The sequence below is a fragment of the Cupressus sempervirens genome, chromosome 8 (genome assembly GCF_028749045.1).
Source record: "Cupressus sempervirens isolate cs-2001-9-10 chromosome 8, ASM2874904v1, whole genome shotgun sequence".
Classification (NCBI taxonomy): domain Eukaryota; kingdom Viridiplantae; phylum Streptophyta; class Pinopsida; order Cupressales; family Cupressaceae; genus Cupressus; species Cupressus sempervirens.
Genome location: NC_143125.1, coordinates 616,872,680 through 616,900,371, shown reverse-complemented (window position 1 = coordinate 616,900,371; position 27,692 = coordinate 616,872,680).

Below are 27,692 nucleotides of genomic sequence, written 5' to 3'. Positions count from 1 at the left end.
GCTAGTTACTTGGACTAGCAAGAAATAAACATGCACATCTCATTCCACTACAGAAGAAAAATATGTGGCAGCAACAATCAATTGCACAAACATTGTGTGGCTCAAACATCTATTGAAAGGAATGAAAGAAGAGGTAACCAAACCTGTGATATTGTATTGTGATAATACAAGTACTATAAACATATCCAAGAATCTAGTAATGCATTGAAAAACCAAGCATATTGCAATCAAGTATCACTATGTTAGAGAATTGGTGGAAGATAAACAAGTGAAGATGGAGTACATTCACACAAAGGAACAAATTTTAGATATCTTCACCAAACCATTTCCCAAGGATACTTATGAATATCTTAGATGCAAGTTGGGGGTAAAGCCCCTAACTCAAGTAGTCTAAAGCAACAAAGGAGCTATCCTACATTAAAAAGGAATAGATCATTGAAATATCAGAAGAATGATGCAAAGGATATTAACAGGAGCAGAAACTCCAAATTAGTCACAAGCATGGTGATAGAGGGAGAAAATATGAGATGCAAAGCTTATAATTATCATGTTGAAGATGCTACATCTTTGGCATTTATGTCAAAGAGGGAGATTTATGAGAAACTGATCAATAAAAGGTAAGAGGGAGATGTATGAGAATGTATGAGATCATTAGTAGACCAAAAAAAAAAAAGAGGGATGAAAGAGGGGGATTCAGAAGAGATAAAAAACTTATCAACAAGTAGCTATGAAGGAAGGATTAGGAATATAGAGTAAGGATGCAGTAGTCAAGAGGGATAACCAAAACAAAGAATTCAATTTGTATCAGCAAAAGAAGGAGACATGATACAAAAAGGAAGATATGTAATGACAAAAATTTTTCTATTTGGTATATAATTTTGGTGATAATTAAGTTGATCAGCTCAATCAATTGATCAGTTTGGTTTGCCATCAATGCCAAAGAAGGAGATTGTTGAAAATGATTGCAAAGATAATGAATGAAGAATAATGGAACTGGTAAAGAATGTTTTCAAACATTGTTTTGTCATTGATGTCAAACTTGCTACTTGCAAGAATGACAATTTCTTAAGTGATCCAAATATTATCAATTGGTTGATTGACAAAAAGGATGTAATCAATAAGATGTAACTAGAGCACCTAGAGAAAGGTTGAAGTTATGATGTTGTAATGAAGTATAAGGATCAGCTAAGCCAGTGATGAAATAGTGTATTGATGACATACTTTAAGACACAAGGAATGAACACACTAAGACAAATCAAAGATGTAAGTTTTAACTAAGTCATTTGTAGAACTTGACTAAGTTCATTTGTGAGTGCCAAGAAAGCTAGTTAAAGCTAAGAAAGTTCAACTTCAATGTGTGTCGAGCAATCCTTTGGGTGTCAAGAAAACTCTTCTAGTGCTAAGTAACATAGAAGGTGTTGAGCATCAGTAAATGTAGTAGAAGCTGAGTAACATAGAAGGTGTTGAGCATCAGTAAATGTAGTAGAAGCTGAGTAACATAGAAGGTTTCGGGAATTAGTAAATGTAGTAGAAGCTGAGTGACATAGAAGGTGCCAAGCATCAGTAAACCAATGATGTCGAGCTGTTGCATTATTGATAAGACAAAAAGATTTGCCAAATCAGTAAGGATAAGTTTGTTACATTGAATTTTGTGAATTAGTTGGATGATAAGGATGATGAGTAGATGTCACAAAATTTCATGTAAACCATGCAAACTATTTTTGAGTGAATACTGATGGACTTACCATGAAGTTTCTAGAAGAAAAAATTTGGACGAAAAACAATATCGTTCTCTCAAATCAAATCAAATTGATGAGTAGGAAGATTTGAGCAGGAAATGAAGAAAAAAACTTCTTTATAAAGAGTTATAGGTCAGAGATCAAAGTGTGGTCGTGTAAAGAAGCCAACAGAAGGCTAGTGTGAAGTGTCAAAATGAAGACATAGTGAGGAGTAAGTACAGAGGATTAAGACACTGAGTTGATCAAGTGATCATAGAGTGCATTGGCATAATGAGTCGAAGAACTCAAGGAGACAAATCTTGAAGGGTGGACAAGCTGTCAGCACTGCAAGGAAGAAAAGCCAAGCAAAGAAAAGAATTGAAGAGAGATCTAAAATCTACAAGGTTAGAGTTGCAATCTTTATCAGGTCAAAACCTTTCTAATACTTTCTTACCATTGTATTAGACATTGAAATCCTACATTTCTAGGTTAGCTTAACAACTAGGTGGATAAGCCTCAAGAAAAGGATAGAAGATCCCCAGGAGAAGGATAAGAGATCCTCAGGAGAAGGATGGGAGATCCTTAGAGAGGGATAAAAGATCCTTTTGAGAAGGTGACTGTAAATCCCATGGACTTGGGTGGGCCTAACAGCTCTATGTAAATCCTTTAATAGGGTGGTATTCTAAGTTGAATGTTCTTAAGTCCTCTAACAGGGCACACTCCTAACAGAGTGTAGAAATACTTTAACAGGGTCACATCTGATAGTGTGTAAAGCCTCTAAATAGGCAGGCCTTTAACAGGAAAAACCATCAGAAGTGGTTGAAATCAATTTTGTGGGTATCATCCCCACCCTAGTTTTACATTCTTATTCCTGGAGGGTTTCTGGGTCACCAAAATCCTTTGTGTTATGAGGTGATGCATGTTTACTTTTCATGATTGTTTAATGTTTAATTTCATGCATGATAATTTCAATTATATGCCATTAAGGATTTGACAAGAAAGTAAAAAGGCTAGTACTTCTTATTCACCCTCATTTTATTTTTTTAAAAAATTGTATTGGACATTATTGGACCTTGAATAACTGATTCACCCCCCCTCTCAGTTATTCTAAAAGAATTCTAATAGACATTTGCCCCTGTTGCAAGAATGGAAGGAGTAAGAACTCCACTTGCTTATTCTGCATACAAAAGTTTCAAAATTTATCAAATGGATGTTAAATCTGCATTTATGAATGACATATTAGAGGAAGAAGTCTACATAGAATAGCTAGAAGGTTTTGTTGATATTAACAACTAGAACATGGTATGTAGATTAAATAAAGCTTTATATGGTTTAAAGAAAGTACCAAGAGCATGGTATGAGAGACTTTATAATTATCTTGTGAAGATTGGATTTGAAAAGACTGATGATAACATCAATTTGTACATGAAGAAAGAGATAGACAAAGGTATTTTGTTATTTGAAATATTTGTTGATGATGTCATATTTGGAGGTCAAGATGCTCTATGTAAGGATTTTGCGAATCAGATGAAGTGAGAATTTGAGATGTCTATGTTTGGAGAGATCAAATTTTTTGTTGGTTTGTAAGTATATCAGATGAAATATGGTATATACATCACTCAATGAAAGTATGTCAAGGAAATATTGAAAACTTTTGGACTGGAGGATTCCAAACTAGTAAGTACACCTATGGTGACAATACACAAGTTGTTAAAGAATGATGATTCCGCTGAGGTGAATCAAACATTGTACATGTTTATAATTGGAAAATTGCAATATATTATACACAATAGACCTGAAATTGTATTATCTGTAGGGATAGCTACAAGATTCTCTGCTAATCCTAGTGAGAATCACCTAATGGATGTGAAAAGAATAATGAGATGTTTGAAAGGAATAGAAGAGTTTGTTCTATTCTACAAAAAAAATGAGAAATTTGAATTAAGAGCCTACATTGATGATGTCTAGGCTGGAAACATTGATGATAGAAAGAGCGCCAGTGGAGAAGCATTTTTCTTAGGCAAAAGACTAGTTACATGGACTAGTAAGAAACAAAATTGCACCTCACATTCTACTTATAAAGTTGAATATGTTATTGCTACTATAAACTATACAAACATTGTGTGGATCAAACAACTACTCAAAGGAATGAAGGAAGAGATGATAGAACTAGTGACACTTTATTGTGATAATACAAGAGCTATCAATATATCAAAGAATCCAGCAATGCACACAAAGACTAAGAACATTGTAATCAAGTATCATTACTTGAGAGAATTAGTTCAAGATAAAGAGGTGAAGATAGAATATGTTAACACAAAGGAGAAAATTGTTGATATCTTCACAAAAGCATTACCTAAGGATGCTCATGAGTATCTAAGAGGTAAACTAGGGGTGATACCCCTATCAAAGGCTATCTAAGTAACAAGAGGAGTGCCTTGCATCAAGTAAGCTAATATTTATATGTTACAAATTGATGTTGTGGATCTTACTTTAGGAGCTTCCTAAAGTAACCAAAGAGCTGAAATTTCCAAAACAATCACAAGCAAGGTGACAAAAGGAGAAACTAAAGAAAATTGAAAAAACCTATATCTACATGAAAAGATGATGGCTTTGGAATTTTTGTCAAAGAGGGAGAAAATATATTAAATTGATCATCATAAGAGGAAAATAATGTTTTTGATCAACAAAATTACTCAAGAGGGAGACATCTAGAGATTTTTGTCAAAGAGGCTATTGATATTGTTGATCAAAGAGGAGAACACAAGTATGATGATGGAAATAGAGAACAATATAAGAAAAAGGGAAAAATCCTAATCTATCTAGTCAGAGGGAGATACAAGAGAGAGATATAAGAAGGAACTCAGAAGGAGTTATAAGAAAGAGTTTTTGTAACCTAATTAGAAGATGGAAGTTGTTGATAGAGAGAGAAACTTTTGAGACTTTTTTTTTTGTATTGTCCTATATTTTGACCTATTCAGTATAGTTGAACAAGATGTTCATTATCTGATTGATTTGTTTGATCAGTTTGGTTTGCCATTAATGCCAAAGATGGAGATTTTTGAGAATGGATTGAAGAAGCTACTAATCAAAGAGGAAGATTATTGAACAAGACTATGTGTTTAAATCATTGTATTATCACTAATGTCAAACCTACTATTTGTTGGTAATACAACAGCTTATAAGATTCAAGTACTATCACTTAGTTGATTGATGAAGAGGATTTGATCAAAAGATGTAACAATAGCACCTATAGGAAAGGTTGACTTATGGCTATGTAATGAAGCACAAGAATGAGTTAAGACAATGATAACATGATGTATTGATAATCTACTTAAGGTTAAAAATGTTGGCTACACTAAGAAGATTAGAAGAAGAAGTTATACAAAGTTTGTCTGATAAGCTTGACCAAGTGGATAGTTGGTGCCGAGAAAAGTCAGTGCAAGTAAGAAAAAAATTAGTTGGAGCTGAGTAAAAGAAAATTCTAATGGATGCCAAGAAAAATAGTTGATGTCATGTAAATTTTAGTTGATGCTGAGCACCAATAAACTTTAGTTTGTGCCGAGTAAGCTTTAGAGGATGTTGAGTGACATAGTGAGTGTCAAGCATTAGAATGTTGATAATGTTGAGTGGCTACATTATTTTAAAAATTGTGGATTCAATGAATCTAAGCCAACAAGTTTGATTTCTTGGCTTGTGTGAAGTAGGTGGAAGATAAGGTTGATGAGCTAGTGGCATAAAATTCTAGATAAACCATTATGAGGCAAATTCAAAATTGATTATAGAGGAAGGTTCTAGAAGATATATGGAATATGGATAGATACATTGTATCCTACCTAATCCATCCAAATCTTAAATTGGATGATGGAGAATGAGTAGCAAAAGATCTTAATTTCCTATTTATAGGAATAACTAGTAATGAAGCAAGGTTGTCATTTGCAAGAACCTAAGGGAGAAAAGGAGTCAAAATGATTTTTCTTCATCAAGTGACCTAAGAAGAGTCTACATTGGCATGTTAAGAAAGAATTCTTAAGGAAATATATGCTTGAAGGCTCAACAAGCTATCAGAGTTTCAATGAGTGAAAGACAAGCAAAATGGAGGACTTAACAAAGATTTGTAATCTGCACATGAAGTTGTAAGTTGTATCAAATCTTACTATTACTCTCTAACAATTGTATCATTCTAGGGTAAATTCTTTCTATTAAGGTTGATGTAATAGTTATTTGTAAATTCTTTAACTGGGTGACATTCCAAATGAATTGTCTAAAGTCCTCTAGCAAGGCTCACTTCTAATAGGGTGATTGAAATCCTTTAGCAAGGTCACATTTAATAGTGTGTATTGTAACCTTTAACAGTGTTGGCCTTTTACAGGGCATCACTTCAAAATAGTGAAAAGAGTAGCATGTTATTGGTGCTTTTTTTGAAATTGAGTTTCCATGTAAATCATTGTGTTATGTGTGTTGATGAATCTATTATGTTTCATGCTTTACATTTCTACAAATTGATTTGACAATAACTTACAAGTTTAAAGTGATTGCATAATCTTATGGATGTATGCATGAGTATAAATGTTTTATGGGTTCACTAAGCTTTGAAAAACTTGATTTATACATCTCGACTTTGGATAACTGATTCACCACCCCCCTCTCAGTTATTCTAAAGAATTCCAACATACTCAACCCACTTTATATATCTCTGATTCAATTTATGTTGATTTCTCATGTATTGTTTTGTTTCAAAGTCTCAAAACTCTTATCAACTCCATGTGTCCACTAGAATTCCTTTTATCTCCTCTCTTTGTCTTAGTCATAACATTACAAATAGCACTAAAATTATTTATAAACTTTCCATAAAAACTAGCCAAACCATGAAATGATCTTACCTCACCCACATTCTCAAGTGTAAGCCATTCTAAAATTGCTTTAACCTTCTTAAGATCTATTCTCAAACCATTAGCTGAAATCACAAATCTCAAATACATAATCTCTTCTTGTAGAAAAGAACACTTTTTCAGATTAATCATCAACTTCTCCTCTTTCAATCTTTGCAATACTTGTCTAACATGCTCAAGATGTTCTTCCTTAGTCTTATTGAATATAAGAATATCATCCAAATAAATAATCACAAACTTACCCAAAGATCTTTTTAAAACTTCATTCATCAACCTCATGAAAGTACTAGATGTATAGTGAAACCAAAAGGCATAACCAACCCTTCATACAAACCATCTTTTTTCTTGAAAGTAGTCTTTCATTCATCACCTTCTCTGATTCTAATCTGATGATAGCCACTCTTCAAATTAATCTTGGTAAAATATTTTTCCCCACTCAAACAATCCATTCTATCATCCATTCTCGGCATAGGAAACCTATATTTCACTATTATCTTATTAGTAGCTCTAGAATCAGTACACATTCTCCATTCTCCATTCTTCTTAGGTGCTCAATAGGTACAACACATGGACTCAAACTTTCTCTGATTAATCCCTTCTACAATAATTCATGCACTTTTTTATCAAGTTCTTCATTCTCTGAAGGTGTCAGTCTATATGGTGTTTTGTTCAGAAAACTAGCTCTATGAATCATATCCATACAATGATTTATACAACTTACTTACAGTAAACAATTAGGAATATCCTTAGCAATGATATCCTTATACTCATTCAACAATTCTATAATTTCTTCTAGTACTCAGCTACTGCTATTGGTTGTCACTCAGTTATTACCAGCTTTTGATATCACTCAACAATTACTACCCAAACTCAGTCCTCTAGGAACTATAGCAAAAAAAACTTGATTCTTTTTCACTTATTTTTCAAATTGTTTCCCATTAACCATGCAAATTCTCATAGTAGTACACTTAACCTCATTTGGACTTTCAATCAAAGGAAACAATATTTTCTTCCTCCCATTCACTCAAAGAGTATATTGATTCAATCTTCCATCATGTACAACATATCTATCATATTACCAAGGTCTACCCAAAAAAAAATGATAATAATCCATAGGCATAATATCACATAACACTTCGTCAAAGTAATGTCCAACCTTGAACTTCACAATGCATTGCTCACTTGCCAATATCTTATGCTCATCTTTGATCCATGAAACATGATAGAGTTTGGGATGCTTCAGCTTCTAGAACTAAAACTTTGTAACCACCTCTTCTGATGCCAAATTTGTAAAACTTCTACTATTAATAATCACCTTGCAACATTTTCTAGTCATCTTACATTTGGTCTTGAAAAGACTTCTTCTAAGGAAAGGTTCCTCATCACTTCCCTTATTACATAAGTAGTTCAAAATACCACACATCTTTGTAGGAGATAATACAAAAATGGAAGTTGAAGGGAAAGGACATGTGGAGATGGAAAATAAAAATTTTGCCTCAAAATCAACTTTGGCCCAATATAGGTGAATTTATGGTTGATTTTCACTAAATTGACATTCCATATGCAATGATGAGGTCTATTTTGGCTTTAGATGCTCCCAATATCTGTGGATTCTCTAGATCTAGGTCAAGGTGCTAAAGTAAGAATTTTCTTGAATGGCTATGTGAAGACAATCTCCCCAAGCTCTGATACTATGTAAGAATTTTCCTGAGAGAAAAATCACCCTAGATCAAGAAACTCAAGCACAAGCACAACAGTAGACCAAAAAGAGTATGATTAGAATAACAATATAGTATTCAATTCAATGTTCAAGTACACTAGGAGTGCCTATATATAAAGGCCTCTAGAATGCTTCTAGAATGCATAGGAATTAGTATACTGATAAGTCTTACAACCAAGCACATGTCCACTAGAATTGGATTATCCTCCATTAAGTACAAAAGTAAGTGTGATGATGAAAGGATAAGCCTACAAAGGTGTAGCACACAAAATTATGTTTTAGACACCATGTTCTTAATTAAGAGTGCTAATTACTATGTTGTCTACATGACAACTCAATTAATTATGCAAACTTTAGTGTTGTAGACACCGTTGTTGGAAATATAAGAGGAGTAACTAAGAAGAGAGGGGTGAATCAGTTGCCACTAAAATAAATCTTAGATCCCTTAAATTTTAGTACAAAACAAACTCTTATAATTGAATATTTTTCATGCTTGGAAAACGAAGAAAATGTTGTAACTTAGTAAACACTTTGTTTGCTTGGTAAATATTAGCATGCAAATCTTTAGATATTATTTGTGATTATCATTACTTGAACTTAGTTGCAAACACATAAAAGCAAACAACATGAACACATTTGACACCAAGATTTAATGTAGAAACTCAATTTGGGAAAAACCACAAAATGCAACTAGTTACTATTTTTCATTGTTTTAAAGTGAGCCCTATTAGGAGCCAACCCTATTAAAGGTTAAAAAACACACTGATAGGTGTGACCCTATCAGAGGATTTAATCACCCTGTTAGGAGTGGCCTTGTTAGAGGTCTTGAAACAATTCAATAGAACTATCCTAGCCTTGTTTTTGATAAGATAAACAAGTTTTAAGGGATCCTGAAACCCATAAGTTTTACAAAAACAAGGTTGATAATAAGCAAAAGAAGCCCAGCCAAAATAGAGGTCCAATAGCTGAAAAAAAGTCTGAAGGCCCAGCCCAAAACAAAGGCCCACAGAAAGGCCAGAAAACAAACTAACTAAAATAGACTACAGAAAGCCTATCCAAAAGCCAAAAGCTAGGAAGACAAAAAGACAAAAGACAAAAAAACTAGTCTTTAGTTATCTTCTCCATTTCCTACATAGTCTGAGCTGCCTCGACTATCTTTTATTGCTCCTTTGCCATTTGATCCTGGACCTCTCCATGCCTTGATCCATACTGGTGAACATACTGATTGTGGCCTTGTCATCATTCGGCCTGGCCTTATCCTTGTTCTATCCTCCCTCCTCCACCAACAAGCCCCTATCCTTAAGTTTACCAGCAAGGGATTGGATGTTGTCATTCATCGAACTCAGGAGAGAAATCATCTGACTTGTTAGAGGTCTTGAAACAATTCAATAGAACTATCACCTAGTTAGAGGATTCACAAATAGTTGTTAATCCAACTCAGTTAAGATATTTGTTATCACTGCTATAATGGTTAGAAAGAAACAATGAAATGACTTGAATGAATGCAAATAAATTGTTGATTACAAATCTCTATTCTAGCTTGTACTTGATCCTTCTTGATCAAATATAGCATTGCTGCTCCACAAGATATTCAGCTTATCCTTAGCTTCCTTTTCTCATTATCAAATCTTCATTTCACTCATATTCCTTTTCACTCTTACGCACTTGCACACTATTCATTCACAACTTGACCTTACACTTATATCATTCACATTGTCATGTCAACTCAAATAGAACTTGGAATAATCAACATTTATCACCTTAGTTGGCCAGAATACAAGTTTACACAAAATTACAAAGTTGGCCAAAATGTAGACACTCAAGTTCTAAAGACTAGCATGATGAGGTTTTGATACTTAGCATCCACTGTCAATACTTAGCATCATCATGCACTCAGTAGATGTAGAAACTTGGTCCATATTGATCACCTTCAAATAGTCTCAAACTTGACTTGCATTGGCGACTTAGTGAATATTGTGAAACTTGATTCACACGACATAGCTCGGTCAACACTAGTTCCATCCAATTTTCCTTCATTAACCAAGTGAGCTTGGTTAACACTCATCTTCAACACACTTTCCTTTCTCTCCCAAGTGAACTTGGTAGACTCTACCTTCTGAACTTGGCAAACACAAGAATGCTCAATAGGCACAAAAAACTGTCTTCACTACCCGAGTGAGCTCAACAAGCACTAACTAAAACTAATATGACATGTGTGTAACATTAAAGACAACACACAATTAATCAATTATATCCAACAATCTCCCTCTTTGGAATTGATGGAAACACATGTCATAGCACAATGAAATTTCAAAGCAAGCATAAAGTAAGGAATATATCCTTAGTTTCATTTTGATTCTCATCCATGAGAACTCCCTCTATTAGTGTGAGCTCTTCTTGTTTGATAACTTCTCCCTCTTACTGCAAACTTCTCCCTCTTAGATAAATTTCTTATGAGATATGACAGTAAACTCTCCCTCTTTGACAAAATATGCCAAAGACAAAAACTTCCTTTATACTATCAATATACCTCAAGTACTAATTCATTTGTAATAAGTTCTTGCCAATTTTGCATCATCTGATTGATCTTCAACATGCTCTAGTTGATGCATCACTAAACTTCATTTAGTAAGCTTCTAATAGGGGAATGACCCCTAACTTACCTCTTAGATACAAGAATTCATCCTAAGGTAATGGCTTAGTGAATATGTTTGCAATCTATTCCTTTGTGTTCACATATTCCAATCTAACTTCTTTATTCTTCACTAATTCTCTTCAAAAGTGATATTTTATAGCAATGTGCTTTGTTTTAGAATGCATCATTGGGTTCTTTGATATATTGATTACATTGGCGTTATCACAGTATATGACAAATGGATCCTTGATCTCTATCTTCATACTTGCCAATAGTTGCTTGAACCAAACAATGTTTGAATAGTTAACTGCTGCTACCTCTGCTATGGATTGAGATGTACAAGTTTTCTTCTTGCTTGTCCAAGACACTAGTCTTTTACCAAGAAAGAATGCTCCACCACTAGTGTTTTTTCTATCATCAATACTTCCTACCCAATCAGCATCAATAAATACCTTAAGTCCAAATTGCCTCCAAGTTTGTACCATAAGCCATAGTGTTGAGTACCTTTCAAATATCTCATGATTCTCTTGATTGCCATCATGTGATTTTCTCTTGAATTTGCTAAGAATATTGCCACCATTCCAACTACTAATGCATTATCAGGCCTTGTATGTACAACATATTGTAGTTTCCAATCACTAATTTGTATATGGTCTGATCTACTTCTTTGGAATCATCATTTTTGGAAAGTTTATGTCCAATAGTCATAAGAGTTCCAATAGACTTTGAATCTCCCATACCAATTTTCTTTAGTATTTCTTTGATATACTTAGATTGAGTAATATAGATACCATTTTTTCTTTGTTGTATCTACAACCCAAAAAAGAATTTTATCTCTCCAAACATAGACATTTCAAATTCTTTCCTCATTTCTTCTAAAAATCCCTTACATAAGTCATCATTCCTTGTGAATAAAGTATCATCAACAAATATTTCAGCCAATACAATTTTCTTATCTAGTCCTTCTCTGATATGACATTTGTACTAATATGACATTTGTGTAACATCAAAGACAACACACAATTAATCAATTGTATCCAACAATCTCCCTCTTTGGCATTGATTGCAGCACAATATGTCATAACATAATGAAATTTCAAAGAAAGCATAACATAAGAAACATATCTTTATTTTCATTTGGATTATCATCCATGAGAACTCCCTCTGTCAGTGTGAGCTCTTCTTGTTTGATCACTTCTCCCTCTTACTACAAACTTCTTCCTCTTAACTTCACCATGTGTTGAATTAGAGTTGCTTACTCCAGTGTTGTCAACATCACAACTCATAAGAGTATGCAAACTCCCAAGTGTCTCACCTAAGAAATAATAAAATAATGCATAACAATAAAATAATGTAATGGGCTAAGTAAACTTAAGTAAAGTGTAATAAGTAAATACTTATTTACACCAACATTTCTCACCATCAGATTTTCTCCAACCTCAGGTCCACTCAGTGAACTCTCAATGTCTCCTTGAATAACAACATTTCTATTACCTTGTCCACTTTTAAAGGATCTACATTCAAAAGATCTATTCCCTCCTTTACCACATCTGAAACAATTACTGTAAAAAGCACCTCTAGAATAATAATTCCCTCTTCCTTGGTAAGAACCAATACCTCCTTGATATGAACTACCACCTTTCCACTGGATCTTGTCTTTTTCATCATTCTTCCATTCAGGTTTGCCTTTATCTTGTACAGAACTATCAGGTTTTCCACTTTCACCAAAAGATCTAACTCTACCTCTTTTTCTTTGTTCATGCTTCTTTGTCAAGATCTCCTTAACTTTCAAGGTATATTGATATGCTTCTTCCACACTGTCCAATTTCAAAAAAGTTATCTCATCTTGAATTCTAGATCTTAATCCATTTAGATATCTTGCAATTTTCTCAATGTCATCATCCACATTTCCAAATCTAATGTCTAATCTATAGAATTCATTAGTATACTCTTTTATAGTCATGTCTCTTTGTCTAAAATTTTGCATTTTTCTTAACAAGCTAACTTGGTAATCAATTGGAAGGAATTTGTTCTTTACCATGTTCACCATCTCTGGCCAATTCTTGATCTTTTCCTTTCCTCTCCTTTGTCTATTAGTTTACAAATGCTTCCATCACAATGAAGCATGACCTTTCAGCCTAGTAACTGCAAGTTTCACCTTCCTCTTATCAAGAGTGTTCTGATACTCAAAGAACTTCTCCATATTAGAGATCCAATCCAACACAACATTGGTGTCTAATTTCCCATCATCAAGAACAACTTATATAGTAGGATTCAAATGTGCCCTAGATAATACTCTCAAAAATCTTTCCTCTTCTTGATCTTCTTCCAATTCTAGATTAGGGTTTGCTGCTACAGCTTCATCATCACTCACATCCTCAAGATGCGCTCCTCTCCTCTAGTTTATCTCCACAACATCTAATCTAGTTTTTATTCGTCTCAATGTATCTAATATTATATTATCAATATTTCCTCTACCTTGAAACATATTTACAAATTAGGTTCCTACAAGGTCATAGCCTTCAGCAAGTTATAGGTCAAATCTATAGCTCTACAACCCTACAACCAAATCTAAATTAGGGCTCTGCATGATCCAATCTCCACAAGGAAAAACCTCAAGCTTTGATACCACCTAATGCAAGGTAGGCAGGTAGAACTAGGGCCAAAGGCACACCTAGCAATCCAAACCAGCCTTGTAGAGTTAACACAATGGAAGTAAACACACAAAGAGAACAACATGACAAAGAGAGAGAACAATAGTCTTTTATTGATTCATCAAGTAATCAACACACATGCCCAACTATAAGGCCTTCTGGGTTACAACCAAATAAAAAATACATTCAAGATCCAAGATCCAACTTCAAATTTGCACTTCTAGACACATATGCAACCAACTTTCCAAACCTCCTAGTTCTACCCTAACTCTATGCCTAAACACCCTATTTATACTTGCCAAAATGGTTTACACAACATTCTAGAACATTTTAAAACATAAAGGGAAACCCTAAAATGGTGTGCACACATCTCATGACAAGATCTTATTATAAATGTCACGATTAGAATTAATCCCGCAAGTTAGCTCCCATTAAGAAATAAAACATAGAAAACTCATCCAAAATGCTAACACTTAGCATGAACAGGAACACTCAACACATGAAGGATCACTCGGCACAAGAAGGGTAGCTCAACACACCCTATGGAACTTGACACACACTATAGAGTGAGATGGGATAACACAGTAAATTGAGTGTTAACATGATGTGGGATAACTTCAACTCAGAATATACTACAAAATTACCAGCATTCAACAATTGTTAAAACTTGGCGATGACTACAACTCGACGAGAACTAGCAAAATGAACACAAATGAGAAGTATAACATATTAACCTAGGACGCTCCTACATCACAGACTAAGTCCCTTCACTGACTGAGAAAATTAGAAAACACTACTCTCAGGCTCCTAATGTAAATTGAACTTATGGTATTTGTCGAGTGTCATGAGCATCATCAAATGTCATCATTAACTAAGTCACTCAATTAACACAACAACCATGAACAACTTAGTAACAACTTAGTAACACCTTTTTATAGACCAAGCCCTCTAACTCCAAAGCCAAAATACCCCAACATGCAAGATTGCTAGCCAACCAAGGATGCTCCTTCATCAGACACCCCACATTCAAAAAGATGTTCTTAATACCTAGAAGAACATCTTCTATGATTCAACATGTATTAATCCCAAATTGGTTCTTCACATACATATCCTCTAAGTCCTCAACTTGTACACTCTTTTCCTTGATCTTCTTATGCTTCTTCACATCCAGCCTTAGTGTTCCACACAATTTCCTTCCACATTCATCTCTAACCCCCTTAGAATCCTTTAACTCAACTTGGCTAATAATACTTAGGTTCCTCCTACCAAGCTCTTCATTCTGTAAAGGAATCAGGGAATGCTTCCTACCACCTTTCACAATTATAAACACATTCTTGACATAGTCATTCACAACCCTGAAATCATACTTCCAAGTTCTACCAAGCAAAATAAATGACAACAATTCATGTCCAAAATATCACACAACACTTTATCCTTATACTACCCAATCTAGAAATCAACAAGGCATTGTTTCTTAATTTCCAAAGCATGCTCAACTTGCAACTAGCCAATCCTATAAGGATAAGGATGTCTCATTCTTCTTAAACCAAGTTTTTGAACCATTTTCCTAGCAACAAGGTTGTCAGTACTACCACCATCCACAATCACATTGTAGACTTTACCACCAAACTTACAACAAGTCCTAAATAAACTAATCCTCTAACAATATTCTAGTGTCCTCAAACCAATCAGTACTTTTTGAGCTAGCAAATTCTCTCCTTTCTTAGGTTGACTATCATGGTCTTTAACCTCATTCACAATAGAAGCTCTTTTGTCACAAGCCTTAGAACATTCATAAGATTTGCATCCTACTTCACCACATCTGTAGCAAGTACCATTAAACTCACCTCTACCTATCCTTCTCTTTTGATCAATAGGTTTTGGTTCATCTTCAACAATTGGTTTAGCTTTTGTCAAGCTATCCTACTTCTCCTTCCCACTAGAATTACCTTCACTTTTTCTCTTCAATCTATCCTTTTCCTTCAGGGCATATTGATAAGCATCCTCAACTGAATCAATCTTCAACATACCAATCTCATCTCGAATATTAAATCTCAAACCATTAATGTATCAAGCCATCTTCTCCTTTGACAATTATCTTTGTCTAGACCAAATATTCAACTTGTAGAACTCCTTGGTATAATCTTTCATAGACATATCTTTCTATTTCAAATTCAACAACCTTTTGAAAAACTCAATTTTATAATCAATAGGAATGAACTAAGCCTTGAACTTAGTTACCATCAACCTCCATTAAGTGATCTTCATTCAACCTTACTCCTCTTTGTGTCTTTGCATTTCTTTCTGCCAAAGAGCAACATGTCCTTTCAGCTTAGTTTGTGTCAACCTTACTTTGAGTGGATCCTCAATATCCTTAAGCTCAAAGTAGTCTTCCAATTCACCAATCTAATCAATCAAATCTTTAGGATTCAAAGTACCTAAGAAATTAGAAACCTCCATCTTATGCTTCAACTTTAACTAAGATCTAGGTCTAGCTAAATAACTAGCCCTATTTCCCATACGATCAATTTTGTCCTCACCAATTGATCTAGCAGCTTCAAATTCTTCAAAAACCTCCTCATAACCATCTTTAGTACCCACATGCTGAGGTACACCACCTATAGCACTTATGATCTCAACTATCATATCAGTCTTCATTAGTGTCATCTCATATGTAAATTCTACTTTAATCTTCTCTGAGATCCTTTCTTCCACAACATTACTAAGATCATGAATCACCGTAGGGTCCAATATTCTTAGAGGTATCTTCCAAGATCATTTGCAAACCCAAAGCAATAAATCCACAAATCCATATGATCAATCAGCTCCACAAGATCCACCTTCACCCAAGTCCTGGTGTAAACTACCACAACTTCAATGCTTAGTATACACACTTAGGAAAAACTAAGCTTTGATACCACCTAATGCAGTGAGAATCTGAGGGTACCCTTACTAGAGTTAATTTGGATCCCTGCAAATAACCACACAACAACAATGCAAGATCTCATACTAATTATCAAGACTTGATTCATAAAATAACTAATTACATGCAATATGTCTGGCTATAAGGCCTTCTAGATAAGGGCCAAATATAATAGCAATTACAAAACATTCTGCAAGATCCCTCAAAATCCAATTTAACACTACCTAGTACAAATCTGTGCTCTAGTAGAAACCTCCAAGGAAGATCTAAACTTGTGCTCACAAGCCCACCAAGCAATCTCCTTGCTTCCCAAGCCTCAACTACTAGACTTTCTAAAAAAGTTCTCTTACATTTCACCCTCTTCGCCAAACTAGATGACTACCTTGAGATCGTCCTTAAGAATCTACAAGACACCCCTAATTATACCCAACTAATCCACAAGTCATCATAGCCCATTATAAATTAAATTAGACCCTTACATTAAATATTTGCATAAGCTACAAGTTAGCTACAACAATCATTAACTACCCACAACCCAAATTAAATGGCAAAAGTTAGCACACTAACAACTCGGGCACCACAAAGGCTAAGACCAAATCAAGTTTCCAAAACCACCACCAAGCATTAGCATTCCACCAAGCATAACCAAGCTCCATCATTAACCGAGCCAACCAAGGAAACATTATTGTTGAGTCCTAGTGCAAACTAAGCTATAATATATGTCGAGTTCCTCCTTCATGGACTAAGTCCCTTCATTGACCGAGCAACTTGGGCAACACTATTATCAAGCTCCTAGTGTAAATCAATCTTACAGCATCTTTCAAGTGCCCCAAGAATTTTTGAATGCCTTCATTCACTAAGTCACTCAATTAACACAAAAACCATGAATAACTCAATATCAATTGAGTACCACCTCTACACTAACTGAGTCCTCCAACTCCAAAGCCAAAATACCCCAACATGCAAGATTGCTAGCAACCCAAGGATGCTCTTGTTGGACTAATGGCCAACATTCCCCTTTGAGATTCTTGACATGGCCTAACTACATCTTGTGTTCTATAAGTCTAGTGATTGTATTGGGCATTAACATGTTGATCTTTTAGTGCAACGACAACTCTAACTTGTAACAAGTGGTATCAAAGCTTGGTCATAGGTTCAAATCTCCTCAGATAACATTGAGGGGGGGATTTTTGGGCTAACCACCAATATTCCCCTTTGGGATCTGTGACATGGCTTAACTGCCTCCTATGTTCTATAAGTCTAATGGTTGTATCGAGCATTAATAGGTTTAACTTTTGGAGCAATGACAACTCTAGCTTGTAACAGCTCCTACATCAACATGCTCACCTTTTAGCAAACCAATCCAAAGAGTGATGGCCACCTAAAGGTAAAATTTAATAATATACAATCTCATCAATATTTGGAGCCCTTATTGATTAGCACATGGATATGAGCTAGAAGCTCAATACCATTTTCATAGATACATGTGTCTGTCATAGCATGACCCATCATTACCAGCTCATCTACGACCTCATTTCCCTCATGGTATATGTGTTGAATGGAAACTTCCTGAATTCTTGAGATAAAAATTTGTGCATCTTTAATTATTTGGGAGATATTCTAGCTAACTTTATTTTATCCTTTAAGAGCTTCAATAATAAGTTATGAATTTCCCTCCATAACCAATTTTTTAATTTCAGGTAAGATGTCATGCTTGACCCCAAAATAGACCCATGGATTCACCAAAGTTTCAAGTGCAAGCCATCACAAGATTGCTATAGTCATCTCTAATAGTGTCCTCCATAGCCACATGTTCCCCTAGTAGATCCATTAAAGTTAAGCTTGAACCAGAGGGGGTGGTAGGTTTCTATTTCACCCGTTATCTAGCTAACAATTTAGAGTTATCAACTCTAGAAACCAGCTCCTTAACTCCTCAATTATCAATAATGACACACTCTAGGGGTGTCATATGGTGGAGGTAGTCCACCATCTCTAATGAAGGAAATAATCATGTAATAGTTTGGTCATTAATTTAAGGGTAATATAGAGGGGAATGTCGATCTCTAAAGATACAATTATTGATTTCCTTCCATAGCTTCTCGAAAACATAAGGGGGTAATAAGAAGGATACTCCTAGCTGAAAATAAACTATTGCAAATTATCATTAAAGACTCATTGGACCTCAAATTTAAGTAATTACCTAGCCAAAATTCCTTGGCATAAGGATAGTGCATCAATAAATGAGGGGTAGTCATCTCCTTCATCTAGCACAATACATGCCTATTCACCAATTGAAACCCCCTTCTCTTAAAGTTATTGATCATAAGTATGCTACCATGTAGCATAGTCCACTAGAAGAAGTTCGCTTTTGAGATAATCCTCAGATTTCAAACTAATTTCCAATCAGTACAATCCTCATGACCAATAATGATAATGTGGCCCGATTTCATATTGAATTATCCCAATGCATTAGGCTGCCACACAACAACATCCTTAGATGGGAAGGCTTGCATCCAAAAAAATTATATTTTCCTTTGAAGGTTTTAGGTTAGAGGATGGGGTGGAAGCCTCTATTTCATATTTATCCATTTCTCATTATTATCAATGTAATTATTTACCATGGTACCAAGTTGGTAAACATAAACATTCTTAAGTTGACATAAATGTGACTTGTTCAGGTTGACCCCCATCTAATTGTGAACTCCTAGAATCTTATCTTTCTCTCATCCCCCATTACACACCTCATACCTTAGAATTTTTGACTAAATGCAATATTAGTCCATATTCTAGAGCTCATAGGTAGACCACTATTCCCAATATTATAATGGAAATATTTTCCCCTAAATATTTTTCCTTCATAATTCTACACAACCCAACCTCTTCCCTAATTAATCTCCATCCAATTTTTACATTATTTCCCTATTGAGGTCATAAATTCTTCTCAAATTTAACCCCCTTAAGACTTTGGTTTGCAAACATTTTCCCATGAAACCAAACTCATCCTCAATTTATCCTCCATTTTGGAGCACCAAAATTTGCATTGAATCTTCTTAATAATGTCTCTAACTTTCCTAGACATTTTAGACAAGAAAAACAAGTAGACAAGGATGCCTTGTACAGAGGCCACAAGGAGTTATAATTTTCCTACATTACCAAGGAATTTTCCTTTCCACCTTGCCAGTTTCCTTTGCATACATTCCATAAATAAATTCCAGGACTAGGGAGAAACCTCCTTAACTATGAGGGGTAATCCTAGGTATGTGTTCAGGAGGTTCACCTATTGGCATTGAACTTCTCTAGTAATTCTACCTTGTAGACTCCTCTTAGTATTAAAGAAATAGATTTTACTTTTATGGTGATTTATATTTGTTCTGAAACTATAGCATAATCCTCAAGCAACTTCTTTAGTATCTAGCTTCACAAATTTACGTTGTCCCAAAGATAAAGGTATCATCTACAAACTATTGTATCATCTTGAGGGGGAGAGTGGTGGCTGACTTAATTCCCTTTATCTGACCTCGCTCCACCAAAGCCAAGAAATTTCTTTCAAGAACTTCTTCCACAATGATTAAAAAATATGGGTAGAGGGTGTCCCCTTGTCTCAATCCCCTCATTGTCTTAAAGATCTTCCCTAGGTTTCCATTTAGGAGGAACACAAATTGGACAAGCTTCACAACCTCCTTAATCAAATAAATAAATCTCTCCCTGAAGCCTTGTTTACAAAGGATGTCAAAGAGAAAATAATGTATCACCTTATCATAGGCTTTGGAAATATCAAATTCCATGGCCATACCTAGGTTCTTACTCTTGTCCATGGGTAAGTGCACCAAGATGGTGTACAAAAAAGTGGACACCCACCCCCCCTCCCCCCCCCCACCCCAAAAAAAAAAAAAAAAAAATTTCAATAGCCCAATTAAGTTTTTGAAAACTCAATTGGGTTATTTGAAAAGTGAAATGCTGGCCAGGTTTGATATCCAAGCCTAGCCATTATAGTTTACAAAACTCGATCGGGTTTTTTCTATTATATTATTTAATAACTCAATCAGGTTTTATAAAACCCAATTAGGTTTTGTAAACTATATATTTTTAGTGATGTCCGTGTTTGAGGGCATTTTTTTAACCCTCAAATGACAATAGTAGCATGAATTGCGAAAGAGACCAGCAAAACCCAATCAAGTTTACCAAAAAAAAAACAAATGATGATTGCATCTCCATCCTTGGTGCCCAGAAAACAAGGTAAGTCTTCATTCTATTCATTGTTTATGTATTTGTTATCAAATTTTATAATTTGGTTTTGTAATTTATAAGTTTTGTAATTTTTTTTTAATTTTTTAATATTGATTCATGAAGGAATCCAAGAAAATGAGGGAGAGAAGAAAGACCACCTTCTACACAATTAAACGCTCCACCTATCATGACACAACCACAAAACATTCCCCCCATTGTGGCACAACCACAAAACCCTCCACCCATAGTGACACAACCACAAAACCATCCACTCAATGTTCCCATTCAACAACCACCACCTCCTATAAACCCTTTGTGCATACAATCACATAATTTAACTACTAAACAAGAGGACCTCATAAACCACCTCTCACAAAATAGTGCTAACATTACCCAAATGGTCAATAGGTTACGGCCATCTACACTTGATCACCACTCAACCCTAGCGAATACACTTGAACAAATGGCCCAAAATGCAAACAATGTGTCTAGGGAGGTTACAAAATGGGGTACATGGAGGGATAAGTTTTGTGCATTTTATGCCAATGGGTTATCATATCATCAAGTGAAAGATAAAGAAATAAAGAAAGGTACCATATGTTCTCTTTTCAGCGATCCTATATTTGGCAACTCCCTATTACGCACAACCAAAACTTTTCCTATTCATTGGTGCACTCATGCTAGGATGAGATCATGTTTTCGGGATATGTGGTATATGGTATTTGACCTACCACCATATTGTGATTTCATCCTTGGCAAGAAGCTAAATTACTTTCACATCTGTCAATTCTAGGGTAGAGGGAGAGGCTCTTCATATGATAGACCTAGGGGTCATAGGATGGTACCACAACATGAGAGGAGATGTACATCACGAAAAATAATGGATCATGTTGTGCTCCCATCAATTGTAAAGGCATATATTGATTTATTGATTCTTCATGTGGCTACATCATTGACAGATGTTATCATTCAGCATGGCTCATAGTTAGGTGATTTTCCTTTACTATGGAACCCCAACCATCATTATATGCACCTTTAGGGTCATCACAACATGTGACAGCTTCATCATCATCACCTATGAGACCAAGGTCAACACATCATGCGATAGCTCCATCATCATCACCTATGGCACCTCAGTCATCCTAGCCTACAATAACTCCATCAGCATCACCTATACCACTAGTGTTATCTCTTCTTCTATCACCTACACTACTAGTGTCATCCTCACTCGTGCCACTGACATCATCATCACGTGCATCATTATAGTCTTTGGGGCCCAATCAACATTTTTGTTTTAGTTGTCAGCACGTGTGATGAGATAGATATAGCTGTGTCTCAAGATGGAGTGTCATCTCATCCACTTGTACATTGTGGGCATACTTGTTATTCATATCGAGGTGGGGATTTCACAGTCAAAGATGATTTGATGGTGATGGTCTTTGGTGGATAGGGGACATAGGTTTGTTTATTTATTTGAGTATATATTTAATCACCTAAATATCATAAAAGTTAAAATAAATAAAAATTATAGATCACTCTAGATTGATATGTGAACAATATGCAAAGAAGAGCATAGCAAGAGGTACAAGAACACCATAGAGTACTCATTTTGCTAGAAGTGTGAGGCTAGGAGCAAGAACACCAGAGCTAAAGTTTTTAAAATATTATTAAAAGTACAATAATACATTAGATTTTTTGAAAAAATCTTAATTGGTATGACACTAAAAACCATCTTATAGATCCTCTTCCATCTCCTACCATCATTTAAACCCTCTCATTCATCAAATCCATCCAATTCCCATCCACATCTCTTGCTCCTAGCATTACCCAAACCCCATCTAATGAACCTCATTAGTTTTGACATGATATTATTTAATCACCTAGAAGTATCATAAAAGTAGAATTTTTTTTAATTTTATAGAGAAATTTAGATTTATATGTTAAAACAATATCAAATGTAGGGTGTAGCAAGTGGTACAAGAACACTACATAGTACTCATTCTTCTAGAGGTGTGAGGCTAGGAGCAAGAACACCTGAGGTAAAGTTTTCTAAATATTCTTAAAAGTACAATAATACATTGGATTTGAAATATTGTTTCTTAATTGGCATTCTTAAAAGTACAATAATACCTTTCCATCTCCTACCATCATTTAAACCCTCCCAAATTAATCAAATCCATCCAATTCCCATCCACATATCTTGCTCCTACTATACCCAAAATCTTCCTAATGAACCTCATGTGAGCTCATCCTCCATATACCCATCCACATCAAAAAACCTCCATATCACATAAGGTTTCTTTCAGGAGTGTGGAGATCATGAATCTCCACTTTTATTTCCTGACAAGGTGCCAAAAGTTCATTCGCATCTCTCTTTTCCTTCACGGTCTCTTGGTTTTCAATTTCTAGTCCTTGTACTATCTTTCCAATATTGTTCTTAAAGTCATTTTGTCTTCTTTCCCTCCTATGATCTTCTTTTTATTGTGCCTTCTTGTGATTTACAACATTATCTCATATTTATAGCAATACTCTTTACTATTTTATATGACTTGTCGGGGGATGAGATTTCTCAATTTGATGATGCCACACTTTCTTCCATTAACTTTGTCCTTGAGATCTATGTAGTATCATAGCTTGCACACCTATCAAGTTTATTATTTGAGTTGAACTCATGATGTGTCTTATTGATTCCTCTTATACTATATTTTTTTCTTCTTTAGGGTACTCCACATAGCTCAAGTTCTAGAGGAAAAGAAAAGAAATCAGCACGAACACCAAAATAGAAAAAGGTATTAAGTACAAGTCAAGTTTATATTTTTAAAATTAATAAGAATGAATGTATATACATGTACTTAAAATTGGTGGATACGTGTTGACTTTTTTTTTGAATATATGTAGAAACAATTTAGTTTTGTCAAGTTGATGAATGTTCCCGAGACTTTCAATGGTGAGGCATTGAAAGAGGTAAATTTTCATATTTTCCTTCTTATGAATTTTAGGTTATAGTATGCATTTGTTCTATATACATATTAAATAGTTGCATTTACAAATGAGTACATGTTTTTTTTTAGTTTTATAATAATTATCAATAATTTTTCTTATTGTGTTATATATAGTTTACCTATTATGGTACTCTTTGAGACTTCGTGTAAAGCCTTTTCCATTTCATTTTGTTAGGAGTCCCAAGCATCAAAGATAGGATCAAATGCAATAGAGACCAAAGGTATGTATGTAGAGTCTTAATTGAAGCCCTTTTGTGATCTAAATTTGGATTGCTTGTGTGTGTGATAGAAATCCCTAACACCCACTCTACAATTCTAATATTTTAATGCTTACCATATAGGTTGTGCCTCATAGTAGCATTGATTCATCAATGCTTGTACCTCCTACCAGCACTAGAGATTTAGCTTAGGCTGCAATATGTTTTTTGGTTTTTAATTCTATTTGTAATCCCTAATGCCACTCTATAATGCTAAAATTTTATTTCTTATCATATAGGTTATCCCTAGCCCAAATGCTATCATATAGGGATTTCTTATCATATAGGTTATCCCTAGCCCAAATCCTAGCCCAAGACCAACCAACTAGAGCTAACAGAGTAGAAGATTTGATCCTAGGACCAACAGTTTGAAATATACACAACCTTGCTCATTTTAACTGAGCAACATTGCAACTTTTGGAAATAGGCGAGACACGGGTGCCAAATCCAAACAAAGTCAAATCTCTAAAAAGTGAGATAGGTTGTTGTGGACCTAGATAACATGATCCTATAGCACCTGATAGTTCATCAATACCTTGCATGAGCCTAGAGAAATGTTTGATCAAATATTATAGCCTAATGTTGCTTAAAGACCCTTAGGGATGCTTTTTCTCAGTGTGATCGATATTGTTAGAGGGACGTTGTGGCTGAAACAAGGTTGGTCCTAGCCTAAACCTAACCAACTAGAGCTAATGGAGAAAATGATTCGATCCTAGGGCCAACTATTTGAAATATACACAACCTTGCTCATTTTAACTAAGCAACATTAGAACTTTTGGCAATATCCCAGATACAAGTGCCAAATCCAACAAGGTTGAATCTCTAAAAAGTGACATAGGTTGTTGTGGGCCTAAATAATGTGATCTTGTAGCACCTGATAGTTTTTCAACATCTTGCATGAGCTCATAGAAATGCTCGGTCAAAGATATCAGCCTGATGGTGCTTAGAGATCCTTAGGAATGCTTCGATTTTATGTGGTCAATATCATCAAAGGGACATTGTGGCTAAAATGAGGTTGGTCCTAGGACCAATTGTTTGAAATATACATAACCTTGCTCATTTTAACTAAGAAATATTACAACTTTTGGCAATATGCAAGATATGGGTGCCAAATCCAACAAATTTGAATCTCTAAAAAGTGAGATAGGTTATTTTGCACCTTGATAACATGATCTTGTAGCACCTAACAGTTCATCAATACCTTCAACGAGCTCATAAAAATGGATGATCAAAGATCATAGCCCAATGATACTTAGAGACCCTTAGGGTCACTTCCATTCAGGGTGGGCGATACCATTAGAGGGATGTTGTGGCTGAAGTGAGGTTGGTCCTAGCCTAAACTTGAAAAACTAAAGATAGCGAAGCAACCATGGATTGCTAGGAAAAACTAAAATTGTTGATTATGTCCTAAGTTGGTCAAAAGTTGCTCAGTGAGCAAAAAGTTGTTGAAGAGGTTAAAAGTTGTTAAGGATGGGCAACTAAGGTATTAGGTTACTTAATACATCTTAGAAATCTTAACTAGGGTCCTTTAATAGTCCTAAATGGAGCCATTTGACCAAAAGATGTCAAGAGCAAAAATTGCTCAAAAGTTGTAAAGTTGCTTGAGCAACCTTTGCAATTTTTGCAAAAAGTTGCAAATTGACCCTACTTTAAACTTAACCACAAACCTTACCTATGGTAAAAAGCTAACCCTAACTCTTTGTGGACCCTATTGACCTTCATCATGCCTTGTGCCAATTAGAGGGCTATTTTAAGCTTAAAAAGGAGTGACATAGTGTGACAAGAAGGACATGGTCCAAAAAAATTGTATTCAAGTTTTGCATATGTTGTAGAGAAGCCAAATGGGTACATCCACATATATAATTTATTTTCCTAGCATTTTGGGAAATTTAGAAGAAAAATGCAAGAGGACAGCCATCTAAATCAATATAAGTTGAAGATAATTAAATATTTTTTTAAGGATATCATCAAACCCATAAAAAATAATATATGGCATACAAATATGCACGTTACATGTTTTATCTTTTTTATATACAAAATTTGGCATCTAAATATGCACATGTGACATCTCTTATCAAATTTTTATACAAAATATGACATACAAATATGCACATGTTACATGTCTTCTCTTTTTTATATACAAAATTTGGCATCTAAATATGCACATGTGACATTTCTTATTGGATTTTTATACAAAATATGGCATTAAAATATGCACATGATACATGTTTTCTCTTTTTTTAATACAAAATTTGGCATCTACATATGCACATTACTACAAAATTGCAGCATTTTGCATTACATTTATACAAAATTTTCAAAATGATTCTACCAAATGTAGAATGATTCAGCTATATAGCACACAATCAATCAAGGGAACCTTCTGGATCAACTCTAACCCTTATTATATCAAGTATTGCCTCTTGATCAGATTCATGTACTTTTCACAACTTCTTGTTAAGAGGCCTACCACGATATGGTATCAACTGAATATTTATTACAACAATAAGGTTAGATTAATGAAGAATCTGTCTATGTGTCTAAAAATCCTCAAATAACTATGTGGTAGATTTTTTGATAGGGTACCTACATTTAATTGTAAAGATAGTTTAAAGTGAAAATTTCAATACATTATACATTACAATTTGTCTTAGATAGATATTCATTGCAAGAGACAAAAATATACTACCTTCTAAGCCATGTGCTTGTCACAACAATATATCCTATTGGGTACTCAATATCCTCACCATCAATGATTGCAGCTATCAGTTTCTTTTTGGGCTTAATACACTAAAATAGAAAGTAATTTGTTCCTTCATCATTATTTGCATATGTAATAACTACATATACATAACCTACATTATATAGAAGGATACGTTATTGGAAAAATTGAAAGTAATCTATTTTAACCAAGTATTAAATTTATAACTTAGTACCTGGTTCAACTAGGTTAGATACATGCTCAAAATCTAGTGATGCTTCCACCTAGTTGAGTTGTAGTGTTGTAGGAAGTTGATATGAATCAATTTGATTCAAAAGTCTACAAGACCATGGTTAACCCACTCTTTTGATTCACATTCATCCCATAAATGATACATACATGAAGAGCAAAAGTAATGCAAACTTTCTAGTATGAATAGCTAGTGAGGTTGCATTTGAGCTTCAAAATGAATACATCTCACTTGATCCTATAAGTGTACAAAAATCTTGTAAATTTTCAATGTTAAGTTCATGTATCAACCAAAAATATCTAGAAACCATAGGCTTACCTGTATTAACCAATCCCATCATAGAATTGCACCATTGGATAATTGTTTCGACATTTTCTAATATTGTGTCACCTTCATACTTTAATTCCTCTCTACTAAGGGCTCTTTTCATGCATGCTCTAGCACCATCATGATTTTCCTTTCCATGTCCTACCTCAATGAAATTCCAAAAATTTTGCACTCCACTTGTCACAGGCATCCTACTCAACCAATAGAACATTCTTACATTCTTGAATTGTGCAGTGCGATTGTCTGACCATATAATGTGTTGATTGTATCTTTCATCTCTTCCCTCAAATTTTCATAGAAAACCCTAAAACATCCTTGAACAAACTCTGATGAATGAGTTCGATCATCACTAATATAGAAGAGATACTCTCTTAATATTTTTCTAT